Below are 16,946 nucleotides of genomic sequence, written 5' to 3' on the forward strand. Positions count from 1 at the left end.
ACGTACTTATTAACTCAGTGCCAAGTGCTAGTTCCTGTTTTTTCCATGTTTTTGACCCCTTTCAGAGGAGATTTTGAAACGGAGTCGAAAGGGAATAAAATCCCCGAAAAGAATTTTTCCGTAACGGAAGAAGATCAGGAGTCTTGAGAGCCAAGGCAGGAAGGCCCCAGGGGCCCCACAAGCCCTCACCCCACGGCCAGGGGGAGGCTGCGACCCATAGGCTTGTGGGCCCTCTGGACGCCCTTTGCCCTAGGGGTTGCGCCTATATATTCCCTAAAATCCCAAAAAATCAGGAGATCATCGAAAGTACTTTTCCGCCGCCGCAAGCTTTTGTCTCCGCAAGATCCCATCTGGGGCACGTTCTGGTGCCCTGCCGGAGGAGGATTCGGACACGGAGGGCTTCTTCATCAACACCATGACCTCTCCGATGATGCGCGAGTAGGTCACCATAGACCTACGGGTCCATAGCTAGTAACTAGATGGCTTCTTCTCTATCTTGGATCTTCAATACAAAGTTCTCCATGATCTTCATGGAGATCTATCCCATGTAATCTTCTTTTGCGGTGTGTTTGTCGAGATCTGATGAATTGTGGATTTATGATTAGATTATCTATGAATCTTATTTGAGTTTCTTCTGACCTCTCTTAGGCATGATTTCATATCCTTGTAATTCTCTTCGAGTTGTGAGTTTTGTCTGGCCAACTAGATCTATGATTCTTGCAATGGGAGAAGTGCTTCGTTTTGGGTTCATACCGTGCGGTGACCTCACCCAGTGACAGAAGGGGTAGCGTGGCACGCATCGTGTTGTTGCCATCAAGGGTAAAAATATGGGGTTCTCATCATTGGTTTGAGATTATCCCTCTACATCATGTCATCTTGCTTAAGGCGTTACTCTGTTCGTCATGAACTCAATACACTAGATGCATGCGTGATAACGGTTGATGTGTGGAGTAATAGTAGTAGATGCAGAAAGTATCGGTCTACTTGTCTCGAACGTGATGCCTATATGTATGATCATTGCCTTAGATATTGTCATGACTTTGCGCGGTTCTATCAATTGCTCGACAGTAATTTGTTCACCCACCGTGATATTTGCTATTTTGAGAGAAGCCTCTAGTGAACACTATGGCCCCCGGGTCTACTCCACACCATATTTTCAGCCTTATACTTTTTTACTTCGTTGCACTTTCCGCCTTCAGATCTCACTTTGCAAACAATCTTTAAGGGATTGACAACCCCTTTGAAGCGTTGGGTGCAAGCTTGTTTGTGTTTGCGCAGATACTCTGGACTTGACGAGACCCTCCTTCTGGATCGATACCTTGGTTCTCAAACTAAGGGAAATACTTACTGCTCCTATGCTCCTATGCTGTTGTTCTCTGTTGCCGTAGCATGTACCTGAACATGAACAGGGACAGATCCTACAGAAGTGTAATTCCGAGGCCTACGGAGGACACCATGCGGGAGATAGAACTACGCACAAGGTATTGCAATCAGGTTTCTATTGGCCCACTCTCTTCAAGGATGCCCGTAAGTTTGTCTTGTCTTGTGACGAATGTCAAAGAATAGGTAATATTAGCAAACGTCAGGAAATGCCTATGAACTATTCACTTGTCATTGAATCATTTGATGTCTTGGGCTTTGATTATATGGGACCTTTTCCAAAATCCAACGGGTATATTCATATCCTAGTTGCTATTGATTACGTCACTAAGTGGGTAGAAGCTATCCCCACTAGATGTGCTGATCACAACACCTCTATCAGGATGCTTAAGGAAGTTATCTTCCCTAGATTTGGAGTCCCTAGATATCTAATGACCGACGGTGGTTCATATTTCATTCATGGTGCTTTCCATAAAACGCTTGCTAAGTACGATGTCAACCATAGAATTGTATCTCCCTATCACCCTCAGTCCAGTGGTCAAGTAGAGCTAAGCAACAGAGAGATTAAACTGATTCTGCAAAAGACTGTCAACAAGTCTAGAAAGAATTGGTCTAAGAAGCTCGATGATGCACTATGGGCTTATAGAACTTCCTATAAGAATCCCATGGGCATGTCTCGGTACAAAATGGTGTACTGTAAAGCATGTCATTTACCTCTTGAGCTAGATCATAAGGCTTTTTGGGCAATCAAAGAGCTCAACTTTGATTTCAAACTTGCCGTTGAGAAGAGGTTATTTGATATTAGCTCGCTTGATGAGTGGAGAACTCAGGCATATGAGAATGCCAAGTTGTTCAAAGAGAAGGTTAAGAGGTGGCATGATAAGAGGATACAAAAGCGTGAGTTCAATGTAGGTGATTATGTCTTGCTATATAATTCTCGTTTAAGATTCTTTGCAGGCAAGCTTCTCTTTAAATGGGAAGGTCCCTATGTTGTTGAGGAAGTATATCGTTCCGGTGCTATCAAGATCAACAACACGGAAGGTAATTGTCCGAGAGTTGTAAATGGGCAGAGAATCAAGCATTATCATCAATACCATAACTTCGGAAGAATACCTAAGGGACATTTATCAGCCTGTTTCAGACTCCGAAAACAAAGAGGTATGTGATTCGGTAAGAAAACAGAGTTCAATACTTTTCCAGTAGGAAATTTTCTCCGTTTTGGAATATTTGAAAAAATAAAAAAAAATTGTAAGTAGTCTGGAAAGTGCGCGAGGAGGTGACAAGCCTGCACGACGCGGGCCCACCCTCTGGCCGCGCCGTGAGGGCTTGTGGCCACCTCGTGCGCCTCCCGGACTCCGTTTTCGTGCAGGGTACTCCTTCTGGTATGAAAAAAATCATTATATATACCCCCGTTTGGTCTGACCCCTGCATCACGCAGATTTCCTGTGTTTTTCGTTTCGAGCCTGATTCTGTTGCAGATCTAGATCGCTATGACTTCCCCAAAAACTTCGAAGGACAAGATCTTTGAGAAGGTCATCAATCCCTACCTCACGGGAGTGCTGCAACACCCTCAATCTATCGAGATGCGTGAGGGGATGTTGCACATCCATGATGTTGAGGGGCCTAAGAAGACCGGAACCATGGAGACCAGGCTCGAAACAATGGAGCAACAAGTCTTCAAGTGCCAAGGGATGGTGGAGCGTGGACTCAACGCCAACCACATGATGATCACGGGTTCACCAACAAGCACAGGATTGATGCCAATGACATTGGAAAGCACCTCTCCATGCTCTATGACAGGATCGATCAATTCCAGGCCCAGATCTATGACCTGCAGAACCAAAATTGTGAGTATGAGTATAGATTTAAATCAATACGGTTGGCTGCAGATTTGAGGATTCCGAAGACTCGTTCATCTTTCCATGATGGAGCACCTATGCCTTGGAAGGCGGACGAACAAGCCCATGTTGCAACAACTCCACCACCATCACCACCAAAGGAAGACAACCGAGCGTTGGTATGGGCAATCCCCTTGGCTTGTGCCAAGCTTGGGGGACTTGCCCCGGTATCGTATCACCATCACATCTTTTGCTTTTACCTTTGTTTTAGTTTTCCTTTTCAGTTTTCTCTTTCTCTAGTAGTTTAAAAGTCTTAGTGTTTTAGTCTTGAGTTTTGCTTTGTGTCTCCCCTGATGTATTTGAGCTCGTGAGCCATATAATAAAGAGTGTCTTAGTTGAAGGGCTTTGCCTCTTGCCATGATCAAAAGAGTGAGAATAGAACAAAAGAATGAAAGATCATGTAATGATCTTATGGGAAGTGATGGCTTCACATATAAAAAGAATGAGGATTGAAACTTGTTGAGGGTAGGCAAACGTAGACCTTGGTCATTGTTGCAATTAATAGGAAGTGATAAGGAAGGAGAGGTTCACATAGAAATATATCATCTCTGACACCATCTATGATTGTGAACACTCACTAAACTATTACATGCCAATAAGTAGATGTTGGACAAGGAAGACAACGTAATGAATTGTGTTTGCTTGACTCCGAACAATGTTATATGATTAGAGATCCCTTAGCATGTGACGATTGCTTCCACCTCATTTTAGCCAAAAACTCCTGCACCAAGGAGAGATAATACTTGTGCATCCATAAACCTTCAAACCAGTTTTGACATGAGTGTCCACCATACCTACCTATCGATTGAATAATATCCTTTAGGTAAGTTGTCATCGGTGCAAGCAATAAAAATTGCTCTCTAATATGTACGATCTATTAGTGTGTGGAAAATAAGCTTTGTACGAACCTGTGATGAGGAAGACATAAAAGCGACAGACTGCATAATAAAGTTCTTTATCACAGGAGGCAATATAAAGTGACGTTCCTCCGCACTAAGAGGACACGCATCCAAACCTCAAAAGCGTATGAGAACCTCTGCTTCCCTCTGCGAAGGGCCTATCTTGTACCTTTACTTTTTGCCCTTGAAAGAGTCATGGTGATCTTCACCAATTCCTTATTTCACCTTTGTCTTGGCTAACGTCATATGCTTGGGAAAGATCTATATTCATTTGTCAACTTGGAGGTAAGATTTCACGAATTATTATTGTTGACATTACCCTTAAGGTGAGCAGTCGGGATGCAAAACTGTAAGCCCCTATCTTTCTCTGTGTCCAGCTGAAACTTTGATCTCATGAGTACCACGTGAGTTGTAGCAATTGTAGAGAACGAGATAATGATTGAGTATGTGGATTTGCTTTACAAGCTCTTATTTGACTCTTTCTCAAGTTGTGATAAATTGCAATTGCTTAAATGACTAAAGGCTATAGGTTGTTACTTCTCGGTAAGGTTCTTGATCCATGCTTTACATTGCGAAGGAATTATCACTTTAGCATGAGAGATTATATGTTGGTATTGTTGTTCTGATCATGATCATGATGCATACATGTTTGTATCTTGTTTTGTCGACACCTCTCTCCCTAAACATTTGGACATATTTATTGAGCTAGGCTTTTGCTTGAGGACAAGCGAGGTCTAAGCTTGGGGGAGTTGATACGTCCATTTTGCATCATGTTTTCATGTTGATATTTATCGCTTCTTTGGATGCTATTTCACTTCACGGTACAATTCTTATGCCTTTTCTCTCTTATTTTGCAAGGTTTACATGAAGAGGGAGAATGTCGGCAACTAGAATTCTGGCGTGAAAGTGGAGTAAAGTTGAGATACCTATTATGCGCAACTCCAACCGCCGTAAAAATCAACGAGGATTTTTTTCCACATTTATAAAAAATATTGGGTCGAAGAAGTGCCACAGGGGCGCCAGGGGTTGGCCACAAGCCTGCACGGCGCGGCCAACCCCCAGGGCGCGCCATGAGGGCTTGTGGGCAGCCTCCTGGCCCACTTACCCCCCTCTTCTGCTATATGAAGGGTTTTGTCTGGAAAAAAATCAAGGAGGAGCTTTTTCGTGGATTCGCCGCTGCCACGAGGCGGAACTTGAGCAGGACCAATCTAGCGCTCCGGCAGGACGATCCTGCCGGGTAAACTTCCCTCCCCGAGGGGGAAATCATCGCCATCGTCATCACCAACACTCCTCTCATCCGAGGGGACTCGTCACCATCAATATCTTCATCACCAGCATCTCATCTCCAAACCCTAGTTCATCACTTGTAACAAATCTCCATCTCGCGACTCCGACTGGTACTTGTAAGGTTGCTAGTAGTGTTGATTACTCTTTGTAGTTGATGCTAGTTGGATTACTTGGTGGAAGAGTTTATGTTTAGATCCTTGATGCTACTCATTACCTCTCTGGTCATGAATATGATTATGCTTGGTGAGTAGTTACTTTTGTTCCTGAGGACATGTGATAAGTCATGCTAATAGTAGTCATGTGAATTTGGTATTCGTTCGATATTTTGATGTGCTGTATGTTGTTTTTCCTCTAGTGGTGTTATGTGAACGTCGACTACGTAACACTTCACCATTATTTGGGCCTAGAGGAAGGCATTGGGAAGTAGTAAGTAGATGATGGGTTGCTAGAGTGACAAAAGCTTAAACCCTAGTTTATGTGTTGCTTCGTAAGGGGTTGATTTGGATTCACTAGTTTAATGCTATGGTTAGACTTTGTCTTAATTCTTCTTTCGTAGTTGCGGATGCTTGCGAGAGGGGTTAATCGTAAGTGGGATGCTTGTCCAAGTAAGGGCAGTACCCAAGCGCTGGTCCACCCGCATATCATGCTATCAATGTAACGAACGCGAATCATATGAACATGATGAAACTAGCATGACAGAAATTCCCGTGTGTCCTAGGGAGCGCTTTTCCTCCTATAAGACTTTGTCTAGGCTCGTCCCTTGCTACAAAAGGGATTCGGCCACTTTGCTGCACTGTTGCTACTTTTGTTACTTGTTGCTTGTTACGAATCATCTCATCACACAATCACTTGTTACCGACAATTTCAGTGCCTGCAGATTTTACCTTGCTGAAAACCACTTGTCAGATCCTTCTGCTCCTCGTTGGGTTCGACACTCTTACTTGTCGAAAGGACTACGATTGATCCCCTATACTTGTGGGTCATCAGTAAGCGTTGGAGTTGTCGTTGAACAGAAGTAGGAAGGAAACGAATATCCAGTCCAATGGCCGGTTTATTTCGTGAGTGAAGTCCTGACCCTATCCAAGCAACGCTACCCACATTAGCGGAAACCGGTTTTTGGGGTCTTTATGGCAAGTCGGAAGCTGAAACACTATTTTCAGGAGCACCCAATCACTGTGGTTTGTTCAGCACCCCTTGGTGATATTATACAAAATCGGGAGGCGGCTGGAAAGATTGCTAAGTGGGCAATTGAGATTGGCCCGCATCAGGTGAAATATATGCCTCGAATGGCTATTAAGTCTCAAGCGTTGGTAGATTTTATCAATGACAAGACAAAATTGCAAATTCCAGAGGATAAGCCAGATAACACATACTGGACCTTGCACTTTGATGGGTCGACACAGCTAGAAGGATCCGTGGTTGGGGTCGTGTTAACCTCTCTGCAAGGCGACAAGTTCTGCTATGTTCCACAACTCATGTTTCCTTGTACCAACAGTGCCGTTGAGTATGAGTCTTTGTATCACGGGCTAAGGATGGCTATGGAAATGAGCCTCTGCCGGGTCAGGTGTTTGGACGACTCAGACTTGGTGGCACAACAGGTTTCAGGAACCTGGGATTCTAAAGATCCTTTTATGGTGGCTTATCGATGAGCGGTTACCCAGGTGGCAGGTTACTTTCATGGATACCAAATTGATCACATCGATCGCCGACTCAATGAGGCAGCAGATACCTTTTCACAACTTGGCTCTCAATGGTAGCCGGTCCCTCACAATGTTTTTCTGGATATCCTTCACACCCTTCGATGAAATTACCATATGAAAAGGGTATAACTATTCCAGACCCGGAATCACAGCTGATGGCGGGTCTTCATGCTACCCCAAATTGGACGGTGCCATACTTAACATATCTCACTCGAGGAGGCCTCCCAACTGAAGAAGTTGAGTCCTGCCAAATAGTCCGTCGATCTAAGTCAATGACCATCATCAGAGGTGAGTTACATCGACGCAGTAGCACTAGCGTTTTCCAACGATGTGTCTTTCCTGAAGAGGGGCAATAAGTTCTCAATGAAATCCATGCTGGTGAATGTGGGCATCACACCAGCTCAAGATCTTTGGTGGAAAAATCGTTTCGACATGGGTTTTACTGGTTGAAAGTTCATGCAGATGGAGAAGAACTTGTACACAGGTGTAATGGCTCTCAAAAATTTGCACAACATGCCCATGTGTCGGCTCACTAGTTGCGCATGATCCCAATCACATGGCCATTTGCAGTATGAGGACTTGATATGGTTGGTCCATTCAAAATGTCTCCGGTTAAAAACACCCACCCGCTGGTGGCAGTTGATAAGTTCACCAAGTGGGTTGAGGCGGAACCCGTCACCAATTGTGACGCGACAACTGCGGTAAAGTTATTGAAGAAGTTAATCTACCATTTTGGCTATCCTTATATTATTATCACAGATAACGGTACCAATTTATCAAAAGGATCTATGGAGCAATTCTGTAAGAAAGAGCACATCCGGCTCGACCTGGCGGCTGTGGCACATCCGCAATCGAACGGGCAAGCCGAAAGGGCGAATCAAGAGATTCTAAGGGGGATAAAGCCCTGACTCATGATCCCATTGCAACGTACTCCGGGTTGTTGGGTTGAGGAGATCCCTTCAGTTCTTTGGAGTATCAATACAACCCCAAATAGGTCCACTAGGTACACGCCGTTCTTTCTGGTCTATGGTGCTGAGGTGCTGCTACCAAGTGATATCCGTCATGACTCTCCTAGAGTCATCGCTTATGTTGGGAACGATAATGAACAGGCGAGACAAGATTCTTTGGATACATTGGAGGAGGAGCGAGACTTAGCAGGAGCTAGGTAATCCATATACCAACAAGACCTACGTCGCTATCATAGCCGTAGGATTAAAAGCCATGCCTTTCAAGAGGGAGACTTGGTCCTCCGGCTAATCCAAGATTAGGAAGGGATGCATAAACTCTCAGCGCCGTGGGAAGGCCCGTTTATCATCAACAAAAATCTCAACAATGGTTCATATGACCCGATCGACCTACGACTTTGCAAGAGCAACTCTAAAGCACAGACAACCCGACCCTCGAACATTGCTCACATGTGGCCTTATTATACATAGAGCCACTCGCTCATTGATTCTTGTACCTCCCCTAAATTTCTATACATACTTTTTTGATATTTTGAATCTAAGAAAGCTTGTTCTTAGCCATAAATTGAGCATGAGCCTTTATTATTTATGTTACATGGGGCTACAAGTCCAAATAAATTATCATGGATGATGGAATCAAACTGGCTTATTTGGGGACTACTAGTCCCCAGGTTGTTTATCCGTAGTAGCATTATCTTCTACAATCCTATGATGGGCTTTTCTATTTGATCATAGGTCACTTGGGGGCTTCTAACTCATCAAGTTCAGCTTTCTCACCCTCTTGATTTGGCAAAGATGACACAAAATGGTTAAACCTACTGGTATGTTCGATGTGACTCTGATCAGGTGACTCCACGCACTCTTGACTATTCAATCCATTGTGGACCCTGAATCAGCAAGGTCAAAATGTTGGTTGGTCACGTGAGAGCCGACATACTTAAAGCGAGGATAAACCATGGATTCTCACACCTGCCTCACTGAAGCAAGACTTGAGCTTCGAAAGCCGATCTCTTTTTGTCGTGTCTCACTCAGCCGGATTATTATTATTACTATCACTTGTTTCTTTTAGGTACAATTTTTTTTCCAACTTATAAAGAGTGCCCGGGTTATGAAGTCTTAATACTATCATAAACAGCTAAGGATTAGTTGAAAAGCGGCAAATTTAAAAACTAAAGTCTATCTGGCTCATATGCATAAAGGATTAAGAGTGAGTTAGCAAAAGACTCGCTGAGACGTGGATTTGATAAGGTTAAAGAATTTTAAAGACGTGCGCAAAGGTACGGTACAAGCAAACAGTTGTTGGTTCAAATATATTATAAAGGTGTTTCAGGCCCAAATAGTCGGAATTCAAAGTTTTTATAACCCGGTCTTTACAAGTTCAGGGTTAAGCTTTGTCTTGATCTTTGGTCTGAGATAGCTTCGGCTGGTCTTCTGCTCGAGTCGATGGTTCCACAATCTAAAGATCATCCAAGTTCTAGTTGAAGTGGGCTAAGGCTTCAAATATGGCTTCCTCGTTGAAGACAGACGATGGGTCGATATCAGGAGCAAAGAGTTTCTTGTGGCCCTGCAGAGTCAGACTAACTGATTGAAATTGGGGCGGTTGAATTCAGGCGTTGTTTGAGTCACAAGCGGGATGATAGCTCTTCAAGGACATATCACTTACAAGCTGACTAGCAAATTTATGAGCCGTTGAGATGCACCGAAGGTAATCATCATCACTGAAAGATGATCCATCCGCCTTTAGTTCTGGAAACCCTCTGGACATTTCTGCCGGGTCAAGCTCAGACAAGTAAGCCAGAGTACGACTCAAAGTAGATGTGGCTCCGGCACGAGCGGCTGATCTCTTAATTTCTCCAATCTGTTTGGGGATAGTAGAAAGGAATGCAACCACGTCTTTTATAAGCTTAACCGGTTCCTTGTTCCCCGCAACGGCTTTGATTGTGCACAAGATTCCATTATAGATTTGCTCTGTTAATACATATAAAACTTTAAGCTTCAGCAAGCAATTATCCTGAAGAGTAGGTGTACGACAACCTGCAAAGAATCAAGCACATAAGTCGCCACATAATTGGCTTGGGAAAATAGGAGTTAAGTGGATTAATGAAGGGTCTCCATAGACACTTACCAAAGACAGCATGAGTCATTTGGTCAATGTGCCTTTTTACCTGGATAGTTCTTCAGAGACAATTTTGAGTCTGTCCTTGGCATCGTTGGAGCGCTTGGTCAAGACAGCTCTTTCGCTTTCAAAAGATTCCCTTTCCATTACAAAACTCGCCTTTATTTTCTCCATTTGCTCCAAAGATAAACAAAGTTGTTCTTCAGGTTATGCTCGGGCATGTTGTCCTATTTCAAGAGCTCTTGATAAATAAGCAACTTTCGATTCGATGGACTTCAAAGTTTCCTGAACAAAAATTAAGATAAGCCGGAGGTTGAGCAAGATACTAAGAAAGTCCCAAGCAGATCTGAAGCAATATACTTGGAACTTGGGGGATAATGCATGTCAAGTTTTTTCATTACCACACGATAGAGCAATACCCGATTCATCTCAAGAAGATGAGCCGGCCCTTGGCGGCTACAGGTCGAATTCATCTTCAAAAATTATAGACCCAAATCGTCTCAAGAAGATGAGTCGGCCCTTTGGGGCTACAAAAGGATGCATGTATATGGAATACATAGCTTACCTCATATTTCATTTTCATTGTATTAATAAGGCCAGCTTCCATTAGCCACCTTGAAGAAAGACGCTCAAGGTAACTAGCATGCAATTCTTCGATGTTAAAAGCATCATGATGGAAAGACTTCAGTTTAGCTTTTCCTTTGTCACATTGGACAAATTCCTTTTTCATGTTTTGTTTTTCCAATATGTGAAAAGGTCCAGTAGTAATATAGCTCGACCCAAGGATGACAACTTCTGCGTTCTTGTCACAAGAAACCCCTTCAGAAGATTTTTGAGGATTGGCGGGTCAATACTCATCGTCGTGTCATTTTCAACGCCCGTAGGCGAAACAATAGCTTTTTCTAGCTCAGGTTGAGGTAGATCGACTTGAATTTCTTGATAATCTTCAATTCTCCCCGTGGCTCTGAAAGCCGTCATATCTAGTTTTTCTCGATTAGGAGTGACAAAAGAACTGTCAAGATTCCTCTTCTTGGCACTGGCCTTACAATATAAGACGACAGGATAAAGCTTCAGAAGTATCAACAGGTAAACATATGCTACAAAAGAAGGAAAAACTTACCCTTGATTAATAACAAAAGGTGGAAACTTTGAGGTAGATGAGTCGCGAGATGAGGTGTCTCAGTCCTGGTAATTTGATTCAGCAGGATTGAGAGGTTGTTTAAAAAGACAATCCTGGGGACGAGATGGATTTGGACTATGAGGCACCTCGTGTGGAATTTTTCAAATAGCTGACTCGCCAGATACACTGGCTAATGGAGACTCGCCCCAAAATGTTGTAGTAGTGGCCATCCCCTTACTCTTCTTCTTGTTAGGAGCGCATTTATATTTGCTAGCTGGGACTTTCCTCTTCTTTTTCAAAAATGGAGAAGAAGCCTCCAATATTTGGGTGAATTAAATGAAAGCAAAGTACTTAAATCTTGGAAAGGTTGTCACAAAGATAATCACGTAATAGCTGAGTAAGTTTCATACGGGAGGAGCCGGGTTGAGAGCGTTGAAAGGCTTCAAGCCAACTTGGTCACAGGATGCTTGAGTTTCCCCAAGAAATTTCTTCACAACCTTATTTATGTCGTCATCTGTCAAAATCATTATGCTATATCTTGGAGGGTCATCCGCATGACTAGAATACTTGCACATAAGAGAAGTTCGATGGCTCGGCGGGAGGATCATCCAGGATACCCAGCAATGGGTCAAGTCCACTCCAGTCACACCATGAGACTGGAGAGTCGCCAATTTTTGGAATACAATAGTGAAATTATCATGCTCCTCTTGAGAAATTTGGTCGAGAAGTTCAAAATCCACTGGATGGCGATTTGGTCTATAACCCGACACGGGATGTTCGTCTTCTAGGGCAGTATTTTGACAATAGAACGAAGTTTTGTAACAACGTTTGTGATGACTTGGCAAAGCAGCAGGAGGAAAGCCGTCATTTCTGCGTGTGTGAATTGAAATACCACCTAATTCTTGGCTACGGCCATCTGTGTACTCAGTCTGGTGGTTTAGATAAAAGAATTCTAGGAAAAGAGGAATGGTGGGTCCATTTGCAAGTACACCACACACAAAACCTGAAATTGACAAAGCTTCGATATGGAATTGGGGGCCAAATCTTGCGGATGAAGGTGAAGAAAGTTAAGTACGTCCCGGAAGAACTTTGACCCAGGAGGAGAAAAACCTCTGAGAAGGTGATCTATGAAAACCACAACTTCTCCTTTATTAGGATTCGGGTGAGCTTCCCAGTGAGGAACCCGCCACCTCATTACTTCTTTGGACAATAGACCTTGGTCTACATAGCCATAGAGTAGCTCTTCCGAAACTAGTGAAGGCACCCAATTGGAAATGGAAATATTCGACATGATGACACACGTGAAACCCAGTTACAAGATTGCAAAAAACACCCGTGTTATGGTCAAAGATAAGACAGTGTAGACATCTACAATAGAAGAGTCGCCACAATGATGAACTGGTACCCAAAAACTGGCAATATTTACATATGGAGGGTTGAGATCATTTATACAAGCCGACGACGATAAAAGGTGCCTTACACGAGATGGAGCTTTTTCTGATTCTCTTGAGTACAGAATAAACATATTCCTATCAAAATTGCTACAACTACGGATTTAAAAAAAGGTTCGGAAAGGAAAAATAATTGATGAGCCTAGAACATGGAAATGGCAATGGTTTGTGTTGCGAGTTCTTAAGAAAGGATCTGACCACTACGTCTGATAAGTAACCGCTAGTTCAATACCCCGTTTATAAAGATGAGGATTCGAAGCATACAGGTAGCAACAATGGCGACGAACAGATGGGGTACCCTCATTTGTTCCGATGAACTTTGAAGCCAACTCAGGCAAAGATTTACACGGGAATATAAATGACATACCTTCACCGATTGGCGGAGATGCCAAAGACGCTTGAACGGACCCGGGAGAAGGCGAGGAATCACTACAACCTAAAGCAGTTGTTGAAAGCAAGCAGATAAAGCGGCGAAAATAGCACGACCAGGTTTTCGGGCCAGAGGAAGAAGAAGACGAGAACAGATGGTAAAGGTGAAAAAGAGGGGCCCTCCACCCATATTTATAATGTTTGAAGTGACCACTGCAAGGCACGGGAACAGAGGAGGCGCGGTAAATTTTTTGATGGAAATGATGCCTCGCATTTGAGGATGTAGACGCACGCAGAGTTTGGTCTTGATGTCAGCGCGTCCACATTAATTTTGGCAGGTGATGTCATAGGCAAACAATGTAAGGAAGAATTACTAAAGGCAGACGGAACTATAAGCTGGTAATTGAAGAAGTTGAGGGAGTGCATACATAAGATAAGATTAAAACAATATGATGGAAAAAGGGAAGATTGACATGAACAAGTTCAAGCCAACCAGGGGCCTAATGTCGGGGATATAACCCAGGATTTAACCCGCCCTATGGGGCTGGGTCAAACCGTAAGATAAGATAGCAAGATGGGCTCAAGGACTTACCCACTAAGCCGCCTGGCAGCCCAACACCATGAGTTGCGACTCGAGGCCCAGAAGGCACGAGATGCCATAAACTTTCCTAACTTGGGAAGCAAGATAAAGTAGAATTGTAGTAAGTCATGGGTGCTTACTCCACCCGGACTTTGTTGTAAACTCGAGACCTCTACCTATATATAAAGGAGAGCCCTCGAGCCAAAAGGATCAAGTAAGGAACGCTTGAGAGCTAGGATAGAGATTCCATATCCTTGTAACCGAGATCCCCATGAATATATACACCAAAGCAGGATGTGGGCTTTTACTTCCATTGGAGGGGCCGAACCAGGGTAAATCCGTCTCTCGTTCCCGGTCAACCCCTTCGAGTCACCACACCGCGACGATGACCTCACAACTAAGTACGTTCACAAGGACATCTGCCATGACAAAACCACGACAAGCCCATCCCTCAAGCTTACCCAAGAGCTCTCGTCGGCCGCCGTCGTTCGTCACCGCAGCCAGAATCACCTAGTCGTCATGCTAGGATGTCTAGATGCTCTGCCAAGAATAGATTTGTCTCCACACCAATGGATGCGTTTGTAAGAGAACCAAGATGATGCCATCGAGCTCGTCCTCGCCACGGGTGCCCGAATCCGCTCCCCGTCGATTTGCTATTTTCACACAATTCCCAAGGCCAGTGAACTACAAATTCGAATCCATGTGATATCCTCTTGCTCTTCAGTGAAGCCCATTGTAATAACCCAAGACCCGGAGCTCTAGATGCCTCCAGTTATTCAAAGTTTTCCCATGTGTTTTATTTGTTTGTCACATTCATCATCGCATCATCTGCATTTCATTGACACTCTATCGCCGTCAATTTTCAAAAACCTCCATCCGTTCGTAGTTGTCAGTTCTTCCTGTTCTCATCGTTGACTGTTTTGAGACCAACCACATGCACATGCGCCCGTAGCATTGCAAAATATTATTTTTAAAAGTGTGCATTAAACGGTCTTGGAATGGTATGAAAGTTGGCGTGCGGTCTTATTATATTGTAGATAGACCGCCTGCCAAATTTTGTCGCTTCTGGGGTCCATTTAGTACACAAACCTTTAAACCTATAGTGGCACTATTATCGAAGAAAAGTCATTTTCATATTTTAAATCAGTGTCGGGCTGCTCGTTTTCCTCTCTCATCTCACCCCCAACACCAGCTACACATCCCACCTAGCTCACCTAGCCTAACCACACATCCGGAGCCATCCGGTTGCGATTAATCGGTCAAAATCGGGCTAAAACCGCGCTAACCTAGCTCCCCTACCTATTAAACCACATTCTCCCATGCCAAATCAGGTAACCCTAGCCATTTCATAGTAATCTGCACCAGCCACCCCTTGGCCGCCATATCTCCACCTCATATCTCCCACAACCACCATCGGCCCGCCAGGCCCATCTCGGGCCCGCTAGGGCCCGAAGTCGCGAGGGAGCTGATGACCCACAAGTATAGGGGATCAATCGTAGTCCTTTCGATAAGTAAGAGTGTAGAACCCAACGAGGAGCAGAAGGATCTGACAAGTGGTTTTCAACAAGGAAAAATCTGCAGGCACTGAAATTGTCGGTAACAAGTGATTGTGTGATGAGATGATTCGTAGCAAGCAACAAGTAACAAAAGTAGCAACGGTGCAGCAAAGTGGCCCAATCCCTTTTGTAGCAAGGGACAATGCTGGACAAAGTCTTATAGGAGGAAAAACGCTCCCGAGAACACACGAGAATTTCTGTCATGCTAGTTTCATCATGTTCATATGATTCGCGTTCGTTACTTTGATAGTTTGATATGCGGGTGGACCAGCGCTTGGGTACTGCCCTTACTTGTACAAGCATCCCACTTATGATTAACCCCTCTCGCAAGCATACACAACTACGAAAGTAGGATTAAGACAAAGTCTAGCCATAGCATTAAACTAGTGGATCCAAATCAGCCCCTTACGAAGCAACGCATAAATTAGGGTTTAAGCTTCTGTCACTCTAGCAACCCATCATCTACTTACTACTTCCCAATGCCTTCCTCTAGGCCCAAATAATGGTGAAGTGTTATGTAGTCGATGTTCACATAACACCACTAGAGAAAAAACAACATACAACACATCAAAATATCGAACGAATAACAAATTGACATGACTACTATTAGCATGACTTATCCTATGTCCTCCGGAACAAAAGTAACTACTCACAAAGCATAATCTTATTCATGACCAGAGAGGTAATGAGTAGCATCAAGGATCTGAACATAAACTCTTCCACCAAGTAATCCAACTAGCATCAACTACAAAGAGTAATCAACACTACTAGCAACCTTACAAGTACCAGTCGGAGTCGCGAGACGAAGATTGGTTACAAGTGATGAACTAGGGTTTGGATATGAGATGGCGCTGATGAAGATGTTGATGATGACAAGTCCCCTCCGATGAGAGGAGTGTTGGTGATGACGATGGCGATGATTTCCCCCTCCGGGAGGGAAGTTTCCCCGGCAGGATCGTCCTGCCGGAGCTCTAGATTGGTTCTGCTCAAGTTCCCCCTCGTGGCGGCGGCGAATCCACAAAAACTCTCCTCCCTGATATAGTAGAAGAGGGGGGCAAGTGGGCAGCAGGCTGCCCACAAGCCCTCATGGCGCGGCCTAGGGGGTGGCCGCGCCGTGTAGGCTTGTGGCCAACCCCTGGCGCCCCTCTGGCACTTCTTCGGCCCAGTATCTCAACTTTTATTTTTACGGCGTTTGGAGTTGCGCATAATAGGTATCTCAACTTTGCTCCACTTTCAGGCCAGAATTCCAGTTGCTGGCATTCTCCCTCTTCATTAAACCTTGCAAAATAAGAGAGAAAAGGATAAGAGTTGTACCGTGAAGTGGAATAAGAGCCAAAGAAGCGATAAATATCAGCATGAAAACATGATGCAAAATGGACGTATCAACTCCCCCAAGCTTAGACCTCGCTTGTCCTCAAGCGAAAGCCTAGCTCAATAAATATGTCCACATGTTTAGGGTGAGAGGTGTCGACAAAACAAGATACGAACATGCATGCATCATGATCATGATCAGAACAACAATACCAACATATAATCTCTCATGCTAAAGTGATAATTCCTTCACAAAGTAAAGCATGGATCAAGAACCTTATCGAGAAGTAACAACCGATAGCCTTTAGTCATTG

The sequence above is a fragment of the Hordeum vulgare genome, chromosome 2H (genome assembly GCF_904849725.1).
Source record: "Hordeum vulgare subsp. vulgare chromosome 2H, MorexV3_pseudomolecules_assembly, whole genome shotgun sequence".
NCBI classification, from domain to species: Eukaryota; Viridiplantae; Streptophyta; class Magnoliopsida; order Poales; family Poaceae; genus Hordeum; species Hordeum vulgare.